This window comes from Prinia subflava, chromosome Z (assembly GCF_021018805.1).
Source record: "Prinia subflava isolate CZ2003 ecotype Zambia chromosome Z, Cam_Psub_1.2, whole genome shotgun sequence".
In the NCBI taxonomy this organism is placed as follows: Eukaryota; Metazoa; Chordata; class Aves; order Passeriformes; family Cisticolidae; genus Prinia; species Prinia subflava.
The window spans coordinates 84,409,767-84,423,421 of NC_086283.1; positions in this window are offsets into that span (position 1 = coordinate 84,409,767).

Here is a 13,655-nt window from a genome sequence, read left to right on the forward strand (position 1 = left end):
GAACTTCCATAGCACCCATGTCCCAAAAAGAGAAGGAATAAAAACAAAGAGATGCAGGCTTCAAAGCCACCATCTATCATTTAATGCAAAACTTGAAACAAGATTGTTTCTTGGCAGCTATGAGGAAGAAGAGAGATTCCTTCTCTTCCTTGCTCACTAATAGAGTCCACCTGGTCCCTACCCATCACTTCTTTTGTGGTTTGATGCTACAGATATTTTCTGGTCCCAATTAATAGCAAAGCTTAGACTTTTTTATTTCCAATCTTTTGAACAGAATCCTGTCTGCAGAAATATTTGCTGCCCATTATTCTGCTCTGTGCCTTCAGTAAGGAATAGTTGTCCCACGAAAGTAGTGTCTAAAGGCAGAAATTTTGGACTCAGAAGTAAAGAAAAGAATAGAGGAATTGATTCTCATTCTCCATTCTTGATCTCCAAATGATTGAATACACTCATTCAAACATGTGGCCCAAATCTAAAATAATAGGACATCAAAACAGCAGAACTTTGAATTCACTTTCCACTAGAATAAAACACTGAAAATGCTTCATGCTGAGAAGAACAGATCTTCCTGATCTGGAGATGAGAAAAGGACTGACCTAAAAGGTTTTGGTTTGCTTTTGGGTGCAAGCCTGGTATGCGTTCCAGGTGTGCTGACAGAGAAAATAAAATCTGACCCCTTCCCTACCTCTTTGCATTTGCATTTGCACACCTAGCAACACCCTTCCAGCCACTGTCAGCTAAACTCACAAACAGCTGCTACCACATTTGTCCTCTGGGTCTCTGGCAGCAGGATGTGACAGAGTCTCTGGCAGCCTCAATCTGCTGATCAGCAGCCTAATATGAAGTACATGGGTCTGTTAATGTCAGGTAATGAGATAGCAGCTAAAATGCAGAAACTGTTGAGTGAAAGCTGCTTCCTACCCTGTCTGTAGGAAAAACTGCTCAATGAGAAAGAAGACTGAGAAAGAAGACTGACTCTTATAACCATGTTATTCATATTAACACATTAATATGTAGTGTAAGTGGGCTATTGGTGAGGTTAGTATGTAAAATTGAAGGCTACTGTTTCAAGAAGCAACAAATCAAAAGTATTACAAAAAAACACCAAAAAAACAAAACAAACAAACAAAAAAACCCCCCAACCAAACAAACAAAAAAACCAAACCAAAAAACCAAAAAAAGTCTTCTGTGGCCCAGAGAGGCTTGTATCTGTAGTTAAACATTTATGGCTTTATGGCTCCTTCACTTACAGCTAATCCTGTTTGCAGTGAAAATTCCTCCATATCACACGCAGAGATAATCTGCACCTGCAGTTTCACAAGCAAGTCTTCACTGAGACAGTAAAAAGGATTTACACAGCTGAAGGGATGAGGATCACCCTGCCCTGTGCCACCACGACACATTGACCAAATACAAATTCCCAGGCTACTATAGCTCTCTGGGCTCATTGCTCTCTGGGTACACTCCTTGTGTAGGGCTGCCCACCCCCTTGGTCTGGCTGGAACTTCCATAACTCCTGCAGCAGCAGAGGGTTGAAATCTCTCTCTGGTGCCAAGGAAGAACACCCAGCACTGCACTGCCCTTTGCCTCACTAATAGCAGCCTTGGGCAGAGCCCTCAGACCTCAGCCTGGCACCTTTGAGGCCTTTTCCCCTCTCTGTGCTGACCACTGCAAACCCACAGAAACGAACGAAGTATTCTCATTGAAAACTTCTGTGATCTGCTCCTTTTTCTGTGGCAGTTTTTGGTCAGTAACAGGGATTCAGGCAAAACTTACCACCATTCTCCCCAAGAGAGCCTCCAGAGTGGGTCACCAAGGGGAAGACATATTCACGGGGCTTTCCAGGTGGTTGTCACCCAAAAACAGTTACCACGCGTGCATCACCTTCTCTGTTGTTAAACATTTTGTTCTCCTGTAACCTGCATCCACTGACCTCTGCAGACAGTGGTGGTGCAGTGAGTGCTTTGTGCAGTTTGGCTTGTGGCACCCAAGCTCTGTGTGGTTTGCAGTCACACCAGCTCCCTGAGGAACATAGCAGAGAAGTGTGTTTTATAGGTGTTTACCAAACTGGTTATAGGAACCCATCCCACTAGCTGTGGAGAATGAGAGTAGGACAAATCCATGGCTTCTGCCCCCACCTAGTGCAGGTAACTTTCCACAAAGGTGTGGATTTTCCCTAACTCTGACTTCTCCATCAGTCAGGAAATCCTCTTGCCTTGCTTGCTACTGGATTTTTCTCTCCAATACGAGAGCTGGGGATGAAGTCTTGTCTCTCCATCCACTCTCCACCACCTCTTGGATTCCCCAGGGTAGTACCCTGAGGAGATACGCTCCAGCACCTCAGGACTACCACTGCTACCTCATCCCTCCAGTTTTACAGCCTAAAAACATATTTCTCACCCCCTCTATACACCTAAACTGAGGGACCCCCTAAAAGGGCAGAAACTCAGGCCTGAGCTCCCAGCTACAGGAGAGCTGCAGTCTGGATGATCCTCCAAAACATAGCTCAGCCTCTGCCAGCTCATCTGCACAAATCCTTGCTCCAAAATATGTAACAGAGACACATTCACTCCATCAATGCCATTTTCACAGGTCTGTGACAAACTGCCTGGATCAGACAGTTGACAGTCCCAGATGGGATGGCCAGGTGGTTTATCCAAGTCCCTTTCAAACTTGAAGAAATAGATTTCACAGTGGTGATAGGGATCCAGTGATGGAACAAATAATACAGTGGGATAAACTTTTTCCAGTGTGCAATGCATCAGTTATCCGTCTCTAACTGAAGAGCCAGTGACTTCCAAGAAAGCAGGGTGGAGAGAGAACAGACACAGTGCCGAGAGAATAGCCATGGTCAACATTTTTGTCAGCAATGGATATCCTAGTTTGGATTAAGCAAGCTCTAACCCTAATCTTTGCCTTCCTCTTAATTCACCCTTTTTCCCCTCAAGTTTCAAAATGTTTAAATTTATTACTTGAAATATGTTCTTCTCTTCAATTCCTTTGCCCTGGCCAGGATCAAAATTGTACACAGCTAAAATACCACAGAAAAATTTACTCATTATTTTAACCACCCAACAAGCAGTAATGAACATCTTGTGAGAACCCCTGTTCTGACTGCACCCCAACTCAAACTCTGCACATGCAAGAGGTGTGGTGAGTTCAGGTGAGCTGTGCTAGTTTTAGGGGGGAAGCTGAGAAGCAGTTTCAGTCCTGCAGATTTCTTCTGCCCTGCACAATGAAAGGCACAAAGACAAAATGTTCTCAGTGTGCTCTGATGTTCAGGAGATGTTAAGACTAAACCGTAAAATATTTGTCTGGAGACTGTAAGCAGAATTCCAGAGTTTGCATGACCCAGTGTCACACAAAACATTTCTAACAGAGTTTCTCAGATTCCAAAGATCTATAAAAGAAATACATCTTCAGGGAAGCAGACTATCAAGTGGAAAACAGAGTTTATATTAATAGTCAAACTCTCCCAGTTCTCCCTCCCCTGCCTGGGTCCAGGATGAAAATGAACAGTGGCAGATCCGTAATCCATTAATGTGGTAAGATCTTTTTTCCGGGATAGTTCTTAACTGTTGTGATTATAAATCTGATTATTCAAGTTTGGTTTTTTTTTTTCATATATTGGGACATGGGACACCATCAGTTAAGGGTGGGGCTGTCAGGAAAGTGGCAGAACTCTGGGTTTGGATTTCAACCTTCTGGTGAGCTCTGCTGAGATCATTAGATGAAAGGTCCAATCCCTTGCTTGTGAACACACTGTGTCCAGACTGCAGTCAAAATAATAAAAACCTGTGTCACCATGCCTGGGTCATGAAAGGGGTAAAATAAATCAGACTGTGGTAGAAGGAGGCGTGTCCATCACCACCTACCAACAATACCTACCCCAAATGGGCCAGCTTGAGGGGGGCTAAGAAGTCAGCCTTAGAAAGGTTGGGAAAAAGGTTGGACTTGTCAGAGCAACCCAAGCCAACCTGGTGTATAAAGCCAGCAGCTGCAATGTGCTGCAGGCCTAGCTTTATGCATTGTGTATTCTCCTTGCAAAAAGGTTTGTGATAAATACTCCATCCACAACCATATGTTTACCCTAGAAGAGCGAGAAAATGGGTAGACTGGACAGAATGGAGAGGGACATCTGGCACGTTCACTTTCATTCATTGCTTGCCTGCTTGAACTAAAAATATTTTTTAAAATTTATTCTGTAATAAGAACTGGGAAAGAGCCATATGGACTGAAGACAAGTAAAACTCTCCTAGAGGCCTGGCAGCCTTTGCTGGGTTAAAGCCCAGCCAACTAGTGCCATATATAACAAAGAAGAATGAGTTTCCTGCAAGGAAAAGCTAAGCTTGTCTCCCTAATTTGGGTTCTAAATATTCATAGGTGAGGGAAAAAAAAGGGATTTTGAAAGGATATTATATCACCATGGTGGGGGGGTTATATTATATTTTTATACAATGGCTTTATACACTTGAGGAATTCTTTATTCATCTGTAGGAAAGGATAGATGTTCCTACAGTGGTTCAGACAATTACAGACCATTTCTAGACCTGCTACCACACCCAGCCTTTGGTCTTGAGACTGTCAGCAGTGACTCTGGTTGAGAGGACAGCTCTTCCAAGACTTTCTGGAGTTTCTGTAGATTTTTTTCTGCCACATTTGGTACCAAGTGTTCATGCCTTATGACAGCCCCTGGACTGTGGTTGTGGACCAGATTCAGAGTGAGTGAAGTGGAAATAAAAACAAGCTTGACTTAAATGGTTTGGGTGGACAGTTCTCTTGCAGCGGTATAGCCACAGCTACTTCTGCTGCTTCAAGCATCTATGTTATTTGGAGTTTTCTCATTACCAAAGACACAAGAGCAGTCTGCCACATCCTTGCTGCCAGTTAAGGACCTGAGCAACCTATTTATGGCTGTGCATTGAGGGAGTGATGTTTTAACCTGCCAGTTCCTTCAGGACAGAGGGGTGGGGGGGAAGTGCTGCACAGTGCTGAGGGGGCCTCTCAGAGCAGTGATGACAGCAGCACCGCCCAGGTGATGAGAAGGGTGTCCTTCAGTCCTGGAGAAGCCCCTTCTCCTGCTCACAGGCATAGCTGATGCCTTGGAGTGGCTACCTAGAACAGAGGCTACACAAGATCAAGAGAATAAAAGTTAGCTATTTATTCAAGGCCTTCAATAGATACACCTTGGGCAGTCAAAAGCCTACCCAAAGGGGTTACACTCAAGATGGATGACAGTCATGAGTTTTTCAGACAATTATAGGTTTGGTGCATTTACACATCAGGGGTTAATCCTCCAATTACAACTTCAGGTAATGAAGTCATATACCCTCAGTCTGCTCCCCTGCCAATTGGCTTCTGTTTACACTTTTTGAGGCCTGGGGCAGTGGGGTGTCCTTGAGTTACAGGGCTAGAGGGATTATTTTGTCTGAATAAAATAGGAGAACAGTAGCTGACAAGCTACAGGGTTTTAGATTTATACCCTAAAGCAGTACAGGATTTGAAAAATATAAAAGCTAAAATCCTAGGGCCTCACAGTGAGGCAGTATCTCCAGCCCATGGTGTGCTGCCCCTGGGGAATATGCATCATGTGAATCGATTTCCGTGAGCACAACCTCACAAGATGAATAAAATGTTCTGTCATGGAATAAATAAAAAAGACTACAGTTCAGCAGACAGTAAAAATTAAGGGTGAAAACAATGTTGCCTAAGGTATTTGCCCGTTAGGCCTTCACAGGCTGAAGGATTTCCCCAAATTCTTTCTCCTAGCAGCATTGGGAGTCATGTTTTTCCACTTTCATGGCAAGACAAATGTTCTGGATAACCCAAAGTGGGTTTGAATAGCCTTTCTGGTGGTGGCCCAGCCTCAGACAGTGGTGTTTCCATCAGAGAAAGCCATGGGGTTGTAGGATTGTGGGTAAATCCTTCACGGAACAATTCTGGTTCTTGTTCTCCCTGAGCTATCATAGGTGGGGAAAGCTGTGAACTTTCTTGAATTGGGTGATTTCTAATGCTTTGCATTCCTCTTTGCCTGTCTGTTGCTTTTAACAAGGGTTAGAAGCTTCACAAGCTTCCAGTGCCATGATCCACATGGTGGATCATGCCACCCCACCCAACACAATTGTTCTGTACCCTGCTGCTGAGGTCAGCAGGAGTCTCTGCTTTGCTCTTCCCATGCTGGGTTTTTGTCAACAAATAGGACAGCCAAAAAGCTTCTCTTTTTGTAGCATAAAACTAAAAGTCACATGAGAAACTGAGGATCTTGCATAAGCAATTAATTCTCTCCAGTACAGTGTAAGCTACACACCCCCAAACATAGAGACTGGACAGTGAGGCGCTGTCACAGCTGCCTCATCGCCAGTTCCAGGTGAAAATGACCCCTGCAAAGGTTTGAGCACACATCCTGAGGTTTTACTCCAAATAATAACTAAAAAGTATAACATTCATTTAAGAAATGGGTGGACTCTGAGCTGGTGCCTTTGCTGTCATCTCCTGCCAGAAGGTTCAGTTTCAAAATCCCCTTCCCGATATAATGCAATGCAATGTAATGGCCGTGTTATGGCCTCCCACAGCACAACTATGTAAATTTACTTTGTCAGGACCATGCTGTGGAAAGATGTGTTGCTTTTAATTTTTAATAATAATTTATGTAGAGAAAACATTTCTTTCTACAAGCCTTACCAGGTAAAAGCTCACAGAGATAAGTCTTCTCTTCCAAATCAATTGCTGCTAAGGTATATTAATTAAATTAATTTTTTGGTAACTTATTACTGTATCTGTTTGTGATAAATGCCAATCACTCGCTTTTTGAAATTTATGAAAATTTAATAAAGAATAAAAATTGGTTACAAAAATATTAATACAGTAATAAAAGTTTAAAAAGTTTTCAGAGACAGGACAAATAATGAGGCAATAAGAGCAAAGAAAGGTAGCCCGGGACTACGTCCCCCCTCCCTCCCAGACAAAGGCTGTGAAGGAGAAGGGCCCCGTTAGGGAGATGCCTCTCTATTTTTGAGGACCAACTTTAATGAATAAGCATACTTTATCTAAGAAAAGCCCGTTTGCCAAGAGCCTTTTGCAAAACCCCTGGCGTCCTGGAGTCTGGCTTAACCAGGTAGCTTTGTGGATTCAAGGAGATATGCATGGTCTGGCTTGACCAGGGTGGTTTCCAGGAGATATGCATCTTTCCCTCTGAAACATCCAAGAGGGGTTTTAGTCTGGCTTGTTGTAATTGTTCTCTCTGTGTAGAAACCTCCGGGTTATCTTCTCTTTGCTCTTGGGCTAAGGACAATACCTTACACACAATTCTTACTTAGATTCAATGTTAAAAACTACATTTACTATATTATTTAAAATGTTAATATTGCATAACTTTTCTACCTAGCATATTACATATAGTAAATATCTGCGTAGAGCCACACACACAATATGCCTTTTTCACATGTTTAAGACAAAAATGGTTTTAACTTTTTTTAGAGAAGTCAATCATCTTGGCATATTTGGTAATTTAAAGATAAAAAGGTGGGGTCTCTTGTCTGGTGAGACTGAAAATGGTCAGAGGGCTAGAGCATCTGTCTTGTAAAGACAGGCTGAGAGAGATGAGATTGTGCAGTCCAGAGAAGAGAAGGCTCCTGAAACCTTCCTGTGGCCTTTCCTGTGACCTTCCTGTGGCCTTCCTGTGGCCTCATAGATGAGGCTTACAAAAAGATGGAGGCAGACTTTTTAGCAGAGTCAGCTGTGATAGGACAAGTGTCCTTAAAATGAAGAAGCTTTGATTTAAATTAGATATTAGGACCATAGGCTTTTTTACAGTAAGGGGGGTGAAACACTAGAACAGGTTGCCCAGAGGGGTGGTAGATACTCCATCCGTGGAAACATTCAAGGTCAGGTTGAATTGCAGAGGACTGGAGTATGTGACCTTTACAGGCCACTTCCAGTCCAATCTATGATTCTGAGAGTGGAAGTCTGGATGTGTTCATAAGAGGTATCATTTTTTCATATATGGTTCAGATTCATTCAAGCAACACAGGCTTTTAAGAGAAATAAAGAGAGCTGATTTCTCTAGCACATTTCTAGAAAAGCCTCAGAAACCTCAAGACACAGAAGCTGCTAAAGCAGACATTAAATGAATGATCTGATTTTAATGTAACTCATTAGTTTGTAAGAAAAACAGATGGATCGTTGAATTATGGCCAAGAGTTCATCTGCAATGGGATACTTCTGGCTCAGCGAGTTTCACTCCACATCTGTAATTTCTATTAACTTCTTCAGTAATGTCAAATTCAGTTTCTGGTGGGAGAGAAACCTGAGCATTTTTATGAAAGGCTCAGCCACAAGATTGTTAGCAAATCTCTGAGAAGAGACACTCCTGAAGCATGAGGCAGCAAGGCTGAGTTATGCAAATGTAGTGTAGAAAAATCAGTGCTATCATTGCCATCAGCTCATTTGTTTTGCTGCATCCTGTGGCCAGCTGTAGGCATGGGTGAAGCAGGCAGCTGCCAGGGTGGGGCAGAATCATGAGACTGAGCAAGGGAAAGAAACTCTGCAGGCCACAGCAGCCTTTGGACATGTATCTGCTGTTGCAGCAGCAAAGGCAGCAGAGCTTGCTTGCCTGCCTGCCTGCTGTAAGCTGGTGGGCCACAAACCCACTAGGAAACATGGATGGCACTGACCTAGATCATCCCCACCAGCTGAGGAGGGGCTGGATGAATTTGGGCTGGGGCAAATTTTACCCCCTCTTCCCAGGGCAGCAATTTTTCACTCCTCTGAAGACTCAGTTTCACTTGTCTACTGTCAAAATTGATGCAGGAGAACAGCCACAGATCCCCCCTTTAAGTTTTTGGGTCTTTTTCCCAGAGAAAATCTGCACTTCTCAGGGTGCCTCTAAAGATGAAACTCGATCTTTTCAAGTAATTTCTGAAAGTGATATTGTTACCATGTGTTGGAGCTGATGGGATTCTCATTCCTATTTCCCCCTGCCTCCCAGAACATACCACGTGGCACAGATTACCCGTGTCCTAGGAAACAGGAAAGCACATATTTTCCTGGAAAATGGGAAAAATCTATACCCTTCAGCAGAAGGATGTCAGGAGGTTGCACAGGCAGAGCAAAGAGGAACATCAAAAACAGGCTAAAGGTGTTCACCCAACCCAGCAGGAGAGAAGTGCTGATGCCACTCAGAAACACAGATTTACCATCCCACAGCAGTGGAAGTAGCTGGAGCTGGGAAAATCTGAAGTGATCTGCTAAAGTTTAAATTACAGTTAAAGTTGGCCACAAACACTTTGCTAGACTCACAGCTTCTGTCAAACTCAGCTGTGCCAGTCTGCATCTGCACAGCAGCCACAGGGGAGAGGGACCTCAGCTGCCTCCTCCCGAGCAGCAAGCCTGAACTGAGTCCTCAGTGAAGGCAGTATGAGCCAGAGACTGCCCACCACTTAAGCCAATTTATTCAAAATACACTCTTTGCTTAGTTGCAGGTCCTGCTGTAAATTAATTTCTGTATCCAAACAGGTTCATGCCTTGAAGGAATTTCCTATGTGACATGGGATCTGTCTATGATGGGCACTGCAGAGAGGAAATATTTGCTTCTGGGGAGGGGAAACCCCAAAATTACCAGAATTTCTAATGATCTGACATTATTATTAAAGCAAGTAGGATGCTCCATGTGCAGTGAGCAGAGCAGCAGGAGCTGCCACAGGAGCTCCCAGCACTGCTCAGTATGAATATCTGCAGTGGACTGAGACACTGGAACAGAGGGAAGCCAAAGAGGGTGAAAAAGGGAAGGGAACATTTCAGTTGAGGCCAGACCCAGCTATCTAAAATATGATTATTTGATACAAGCTTCATCAGCAGAGAGAGGAGGCAGCCCCGCTTGTCTCCATGCCCGGAGTGCATTGCGTGCCTGCAGCTTGATGATGAAGGACACAGATCCTGCCCGGTGCCACAGATCCCTTTTAATTGAGGAAAAACTGGGACTGAACCTGGCAGGATACACAGCAGTGGGGTCTGCGGGAGCATGTTCCCAGGGAACCTGGGCCAGCTGGAGCTGCTGCTGGCAAGCACTGCCAGCAGCTGCTCTCCCTGTCCTAGCCTTTGAAGGTCACAGGGGTGGATATGGGTAAGTTACATACCCTGTTTTCTCCAGCATAGCACCAAACTTCCAGATCTGGTCCCACTTGAGGAAAGTCCTTAAACCTGTGCTTTCATCTTCTGTTGCTCAGCCAAGGATTTATGTTTCTTTTCTGGTCTGGGGCTACTTCAGGAGCTGCAGTCTATGCTCAGCAGGTAGGGAAGGGTTCAAGAAGCTGCTGCTGGCTCCAAGGACTAGGGAGAATTTGGGAATTCAATACTAAGCTGTATCTCAGGAGCTTCTTGTGGAGGCTTGTGAAGGTCATTCAGAAACTTGCTCCAGCCCACAAGAGGAGGATGTGTCTGAGCAGCCATGTGGGTTAGATATGCTTCTGAGAGGGAAAGAGCAAGATCAGAAATACAGAGAGATCACTAGTTTAGGCTACCAAAACCATAGCTTAAAAATTTGAAATTCTCCTTTACACAGGATATTTCCTGTGCATCAGGATTACTGGGGCTTTGCTTGCCAACCCTGCTCTGTTTTGACTGCACAGAAAAAAACTGTGTAGAAAATCCATTCTTTGAGAAATCCTAGGCAGAAACTTGATGAACACTTTTTATCTAAATTACCTTCTTATGCCAATCCATTTCAAAACAGTGTCTATATTTACTCTGGATACATACTTATGCAACTAACTTATTTTGAAACTTGTAAAACTTGGGGGTTTTGCCTCCCACGTGCATTACATGGTACAGTGTAGTGAGCAGTACCATCATCCTTGAGCAACCACAAGGGAATTTTGCACCATGAATGTCTTGCTGGGTACTTATAGATGCTTGTGTGAGAAACCATCTGCTTTTAAACTTTTGAGAGGTGTTGGAAAAGAATACAAAACTAGAAATGTGGGTTATTTTGTTGGTTGGGTTTTTTTTAAATTTAAAGTTTGTGTACATCTAAATAATTGACTTAAAAGGAAATTACATAGCTCATTAGGAAAAAAAAGAAGTCACTAAGGTGATAAAGCAATGTTATTGAATAGGGTTATTTCTCTCAGTCTTGCTTGAACAAAGGCAGCACCATCTGTTGCTCTCTATGCTGTCAATCACAGGAGCTTTTTTCCTGTCCAGAAGATGATTAGGAGAAACTAACCATATGCCAGAGAAATTAAATGAGGAGGAAAATGTTTATTTTCAAGGTGGGCTTAGACTGGAATAATTTAACCTGATCTTTTGAACACATAGGGCTGAATCACAACTGCTTTTTCATTTTACAGAAACAATGCCCAATCTTTTTTTAAAACCTGGTAAAAGCAGTGCTGATTTCACATTTCTCCAGCAGTCTTCCAGTGTAGGAATGACTGTCAAGAAGTTATAACCACTGAGAATGCAAAATACATCCAAGGTTTATTCTGATCCCTAAATATCAGGTTGAGTATATTCCTCAGGATGCCTCTTATGAAGCAGCACCACCCATCATTGTCTGGTTGGTTGAGGAGCTGCATTGCTCTGGACTGCTTTCCTGTCCCTTGCTCCCAGAAGGGTTAGACGACACTGTGCTGAAAGCCCTGCTTACAGCTGGAAGCTCTCTGGCAGCCAGGCTCTCACATTGCTGTGGCTAACCCCTGATAGCAATGGTGGAAAATTCCTCTCAGTTTTCCTCAGAGCAGCACGAGCCAATATATGAAAGAGTGTCTGGGCTATGGAGCAGACATTGGCAAACCATGGAATGTGGACAGGGATCTCCTGGGCTATTAAGCTTGTGCTGTTCATCATCCTGTAGTTCACTCTCATAGGTGGAGATCATTGTTCATGGCTTAGGAGAGGAATGCTGCCATTTATCAAGGTTTTGCTGTACTCCCTTAGTGAGAGCTTCCTCTGGGGCGTCCAGACAGTGCGGATGGCTGGAACCAAGGCAAGCTGGGCAAACTCTGTGTGCTCACAGAGCCAGACTTGGGAGAGGGGATGTTTTATTTCAACTAATCTGCTGTAAAGACTGTCTTACAGTCTAAGTTATTCAGAAAAACATTTTGCAATTATGATCCTCAGGTTTGATTGTTACTTGCACAGCACAGAATGTGCTTTTTGGAGGTGCTGGAGTAACGTAAGTTATTGCAATCCACATGCCTGCAGCAGTAGCACTCAGGAGGACACTCAGGGCAGATGTCTTGCATCAGTACTGTGTTTTTCAGGGCATTTTATTTATTCAAATAAAATGCAAAGTGCTTGGTGGCATGTATGGCCACAGGACCTCCAGGATCCATCCCAGAGCAGAGCAGAGCTACCAGAATCTGCACACCTCCACCCCAACGCAGTCCTTGCTTTTTGCTTTGTCCAGGATTAGTGCCAAAAGTTTCTTTTGTCTGAATTTTGAATATGAGGTGAAGGAAATCAAATTACATTGTTCTGAGCAATTGAAGGAGGGTGCTGAAAGAGTCAGAGAAGGCTGGCAGCTGCTGTTCTCCTTTACTTCAAAGTTGTGACTGGAAAATTGGATATCGGTGTTATGGTCGAGATACCTTAAGGGCACCTGATGGAAAATGTGACTCCTTCCAGTCCCCTCCTCTTTCCGCACACTCAAGTGTTTGGTTTCCTTACATAAAATATCAGAATAAAACTGACATTTGTTTCACATCAAGTGTCAGTTTTCATTTGAAGTTTTAAAATGCGAAGAGAAATAAGAAGGAAAAAAAAGGTGGTTTTCTTCTGCCTTTTTTGAAGTGGTTCTTTCCTTTAGTTATCCCACTGTAAAAGTGTGACAATATTAAAAAAGGGGGATAAGTGAAGATTTAAAAAGGCAGAAACAGAGTAAGCTAAAGTGCACAAATTAAACTTGCTTTCTTTGTTATCTGCTTTTCAGAATTACATTAGGTTACTTATTTGCACTTTTCATGTTGAGATTTTGGGCCAAAATCAAGGCTGTTTCACAGAAGTTTTCAACTTCAATCACATTACAGACTTTGACAGAAAATATTCATCAAAATTGTTTAAGGATTCCTTCCTATGCAGACAGAATGTGCAAGGGCTGCCTGGAAATGGCAATACCCATTCAAGATGTCCTTGCCACTTGATGAGCACAGGCTAGCACAAGAAATTGGAGGTTGGGTACATTTCGTAGCCACACAGGGCACAGCCATAGCTGATTCACACACTCCTTATGCACCCCCATGTAGATCAGGGAAGCAACTGTTGCTGGAGAAAGAAATAGTAGATGCAAAGTTAGGATATCAATCAATGCTCAATGCTCTCCAGTCAAAAGTGCTTTATGTAGGAACACTGCTGTCCTCTGTAAGATCTGGGAAACTGCAGAAAGTAAATATATACATCAGTGCTTTTGACTTTTGTCTGCTCTGGTTTTTATGTTATGAGAAAATAAAGGGAATATCACAGAGGAAGACAAAAGAAGTTTGAAACAAACATTCCAGCCTCCAGTGGTGGGATCTCAGCTCCACAGCAGGGGAGGCTACAGCTGAAGCTAAGGGAGGCTTCAGTTACAGGTGTAGCTAAAGCTACGGCTCTGCCATGGCAGGAAACATTTTCCAGAGAGCAAGTTCAAGGGAATCTGACACACAGAAAAAGGCACCAGG